General features: G+C 39.6%; 1 pseudogene; it reads right to left on the bottom strand.

Moving 5' to 3' along the window:
* Nucleotides 1-536: 536 nt before the first annotated feature.
* Nucleotides 537-4,996, bottom strand: LOC129866910 (uncharacterized; annotated as a pseudogene).
* Nucleotides 4,997-5,423: the final 427 nt, after the last annotated feature.

Here is a 5,423-nt window from a genome sequence, read left to right as displayed (position 1 = left end):
TAGCTTGAAGGAGGTTCGGTTGTAGAATCAGTTGTAGCAATTACATGTTACCGGTACATAGCATTAAAAATAAAATACTGCCAGCAGCGGGCCACTTCCTAAAGTAGCATGCGTTTAGAAGTAATTTCTGTAATTAGAAATAGTAAGTTAAGTGTTACAAAACATTGTTTGTAGCTCTGTGACAAGGCACTTAGCCTGCTGGCTTCATAATATTTTCTTGTTTGATGTTAACCTGCCCTGGAACTGCAGACGGAAATTAGCTGCTAGCTAAATCTGATACAACACATATTTTCTCAAGTGTACTGAGACGAATGCTTCTGATGTACATTGTCCTTGCTCAAATAAACTCAATAAATAAACTCAATAAATAAATAAAAGGAAACATTATGCCTAGGACCCTGGCACTGAGAAGGCATGGGAAAACATATTCAGAGATTCAGAGATGTTCAGGGCTAACTTGATTTATTATAAGTGGTGCCATCAACATAAGCTTGTCCAGGGGTGAAGAGGTGCAAATCACCCCCCCCCCCCTCACACACACACACACACGTTGATATGAAGGTTAACGCCACATTTGATTATTGTTCAAAGTTACAGTTCTAGGATAAAACATACATAAAAACAAACAATGATGTGGTAAAAGTGGTACAGTATATGTTATTATATGTTTAAGACCGTTATATCAATGCATCTAAATGAGATGTATACATGAGGCTTCATTTTGCAAATGCAAAATAGCACTGAACTGTTCAAAAACAAAACAAACATTATAACTCACTATATGCAATGTGATTTACGTTGGTCATATTTCTTTAGCGATAAAAGTGAGAAGTAGGCGATTTCTTATTAACCAAATGTTAACTATACAGCAGGAATATGTGTTGCACACCATACAATCACTTTACAGTATTTGGAACTCAGTTTGGATAATATTCCATCTCAGGTATTTATATTGTTACAATTATTCTGTATGTTTTTTTTGTTTGCAAAACAGAATCCAGCCCATGAAAACTGAAATAAATGTGTGTTTTCCCATATACAAGTTGTGCATCTTATACCTAATTTGCCTCACATTTTGTTGTTTTTACTTTTTCACCGGCAGATTATCACAGCCCCCTCAGGAAACACACAAATCACAGTGATGTCAAGATGTCTGGTCCTTATTCATAATGCTTCTGTATAGAAAATTATTAAGGTTATGAATCCCCACTCAGTTGGAGGAAGTGCTCTGTCTGAGTGGTTTGAGTGCCTGCATTCGATCTGCACCATCCAACTGGGCAAAAACTGGTTGAATCAATGTTGTTTCCACATAATTTCAACCGAAAAATTAAATGTGATGATGTTGAATCCAAGTGTAGAAACCGATTGGATTTGCAAAAAGTCATCAATATAAGATAACTACAAAAACAATTCACCCAATTTTTTATCTAAATCCAATGACATTGTGAAATGTTTTCTTGATTTCACGTTGAATTCACCTTAGATGACAACTCAACTTAAAGTTAATCAAAATTAGACGTTGAACTGATGTCTGTCCTTCATTGACTTAATTTATAATTTAGCAATAAATACACACAAAGAGGGCGGTGAAATAACCCAGGATGATCTACATTCTGATAGCCCATTACAAAACACCAAATGATGAGCATTAACAATCAGACAACTGAGTCCTCACCATGTGATAGCTTTGTAGCATTTTCTGTTGGTTCCAACATTTTATTTTGCCACTGGAGGAGCTCTTTTTCAATCAGTTTTGCATCTACGTGGCCATTCTTGCTGTCACTTGAGTTGAAGTATTCTCTCACAGTATTTCTGACAGTTGTTGGCAGTTATATTCTAATAGTGTGGCTGATTGCACATTCGGTTTTGTGGCTGATTGTGCTTGCAGTCTTGTGGCTGATTGTGCTTGCAGTCTAAAGGGGGCTGCTGTCCCCCTTTAGTAGCCCCTTAGTGTGGGATTTGTGTGTGTGTTGGGAGTGGTCTGCACGGCCACACATCACTGCTGCATCGCAGCTGGACTGGCGGGCGACAGGAGTGTAGAGCTGGCTGTGGGACCCCAACCAGGGGGAGCTTAGACACACAATGGCCTCTGAGGAGCAGCGGGATGAGCAAAAACGTTGTGTCCCCATCAGGGAGCAGATAGATCCACTGGAGAGGGAAGACATTAAGTCTAGATTCACACAACTATAAGCACTGTCCTCAGTCACATGTTGCTTTTTCAAGGAGTCAACATCATTCAGAAGCTCCAAAATCTCTTTCAAGACCAGTTTCTCCAGTGGCAGGAAAAAAGGTTCCCTGTTAGGAGAGTGAAGTCCTTCTTGCTTCTCCCAGTCCCAATAATCAGACGAGTCGACCTGCTGGTAAGACTCCACTGAAAGAAAAAACACAAAAAGATCCAAATGAGAGCACATGGTTACCATGAAAATACTAAAATAGTGTAGAAACACTTATCTAACATAGATCTCACCCATGACATCCTCTACAGTTCCTTGTTCATTCCTTGGCTCAGTAAAAATGCACTCAACATCTTCACCAAAATGGCTGAGGTGTTTTCAATGAGATGTTGAACGAGAGCTGCAACCTGCATGGAAGACATGAAAAACTAATTGAGGCAGAAACCCTTAACAAATAGGAATCACAGGAGATGAACGTACACTATCTGCTCATGGATGATAATTATATTTTTCGACTCTACAAACTTGTTGGATGCATTTGCAGTTTGTTTTGGTTGTGTTTAAGATTATTTTGTGCACAATAGAAATTAATACTAAATAATGCATTGTGTAATTTTGGAGTCTATTATTGTAAATAAGAACAGAATACATTTCTAAAAACTTCTACATTAATTTGGATGCTACCATGACTACAGATAATCCTGAATTAATCATGAATAATGAAGAGTGAGAAAAATGCAGAGCGTTAAAGATCATACTACCAAGACATGCTTACCTCCCCTGTTATTGGTAATAGGATGCATTCTTGCATTTGTGTGTTTCATTGAAGCCTTAATAAAATATTACATCTTTGACTATATTTATCAAATAGAATAATAGTTAACATGCTCACTCTCATATTATTTTTCAGAAGTAGTCGGGTGCTGGATCCTTATAGTCCATAGTGAAAGACATGGTCAGCACACAATAGTACTCTGTGGATATTTTATAAGTACCATAATCATCTTAATTCTTGTATTTCTCTGTGTACAAAATACATAGAAAAAATATAATAAATTCATTATTGAAGATGATATTATGGTACTTATAAAATATTTAATGATGCACCGATACATCATTTTTGGCCGATACCGATATCCAATATTTTCCTTGCCTAAAAAAGCATTATCGATACCGATAACTGATATTATAAGTTTTAATTGCCTTTTAGGCATTCTAGTACAGTTATATAGTTAACACACACATGGGCGCAGCGGTCTAAGGCACTGCATCTCAGTGCAAGAGGTGTCACCACGGTCCCTGGTACGAATCCAGGCTGTATCACATCCGGCCGTGATTGGGAGTCCCATAGGGCGGCACACAATTGGCCCAGCGTCGTCTGGGTTTGGCCGTGGTAGGCCGTCATTGTAAATAAGAATTTGTTCTTAACTGACTTGCCTAGTAAATAAAGGTTACACACACACACACACACAGACCAAAAAGTCATTTTGTTGGGATTTACGTATGTCCCCATTACCAGTAAAACATAATCAAAACCTATTTATTTCACTTAATTGCTGTGCTGTTTTGTTGTTAATTTGTTCAGTCATTTTATTCTCAACCAGGATTTCATCATACATGTCAAGCAGTGAAGTTTCATCTTTGTCTGTCCGTGGCCTCTCTTGCTCGGTGCGCACTGTCCCTTTTCGTTTCCATCTTGTCCTGCTGTGCATGTAACATTTCACGTAAACCCTGTTTCTAGTCTGCATCGAAGTAGCGGTCCTTGTACATAACAATGAGCATGGTGGCGACACAGTAAAGACAGAATGTCACCGAATCGCTTGTTCACTGCCTGTGTCGGCAGTTTTGTTCACGTCTGTTGCAGGCGCAGTTGATGAGCTTATTTCTCGAGTCAGTTGTTTGAATGGAGCTAGGAGTGTGTTCATGTTTCCAAGTTTCAAACATGTTCTCAAATGCCATTGAAATGGCATCAGCGGTATGACAACCAGCACATTCATGAGCATGCAATACGACTTTTCTCCGTGCAAAATTCTCGACGACCCACTGTGCTGTCAGACTCAGCATGCTCATGGGGCTGATATTGCTGGTCCAAATGTCAGTTGTGAAGCTAATAGCACTGATGCTATTACTATGTAACTCCGGTAGGGCAACATCTGAAAAATAGCGCATTTGGTAGTGTGTACCGGTGCTCGACCAGTCGGCGTAAGCCAACATCACCCACGACAGAGAACGGTTGATTGTCAAGGGCAATGAATTCCATTATCTTGGCATTAATGGATTTCGCCTTTGAGTTGTCTCTCTGAAATGTTCCTACTCTATCAAATGACTGCTTGACTTGTTGACTGCTCGATCCACACAGCAGACATTGTGGGCTAGGTTAGGAATGCTGTGTTGCATGTGTAGCGCCAAATTCTATGTGGCGTCATTACGTCATTATATAGGTATGCACGTTAGCTTTGACATCAATTTTGCACATCGGCGTTACACTAGACATCGGGCCGATGCCAATGTTGGCATTTTTAGCTAATATCTTCCGATTCCGATATGTTCACAGATATATCGTGCATCCCTAAAAATGTCCATAGGGTATCCCTCAATAAATCTACCTTTTTAGTGGACTGACTTTCCTCCTCTGGTCCAGTGGGAACAGGCAGCCACAGCATGTTGGGAGCGATACAGAGGGCCAGGTTGAAAGAGTTCATCTGGTTCTCCTGCGAGCGTTCCTGGATGTGGTACAGAAGGGCGAACAGGTAGCGGAGCAATGTAACATTATCCTCTGGAAGCTGGCTCAGTAGTCTGAGGGTACAGAAAATGAAATACCATTAATACCCCAATGGCTAATTGAGGCTAGTAATGTAGAGTGGCTGATGCACACAATGATTCAAACATGTGGCTGGCAGAAAAGCTGAATAAATGTACATATCAAACAATAGTCTTTAATAGAGGTTAAATGCCCTCAATATAATTAATTCAATAGTTTTGAATGACGCACAGAACTGCCATGCTTGTTTTTGAATTCCAATAGCATTCTCAGCATTTCATGTCCTGTTTTCAAAGTCATTCAAGATCTCTCTTTATCTCATTTTCTCTGGGATATGTGGGACGCTGTCACGTTCCTGACCTTATTTCCTTTGTTTAGTCTTTGTTTAATTGGTCAGGACGTGAGCTGGGTGGGCATTCTATGTTTTGTGTTTCTATGTTGGGTTTGTTGTTTGGCCTAATATGGTTCTCAATCAGAGGCAGGTGTTT

This window comes from Salvelinus fontinalis, chromosome 2 (assembly GCF_029448725.1).
Source record: "Salvelinus fontinalis isolate EN_2023a chromosome 2, ASM2944872v1, whole genome shotgun sequence".
NCBI lineage: Eukaryota > Metazoa > Chordata > Actinopteri > Salmoniformes > Salmonidae > Salvelinus > Salvelinus fontinalis.
The sequence above is the reverse complement of the archived record's forward strand: the minus strand, read 5'-3'. Positions and strand labels throughout refer to the sequence as shown.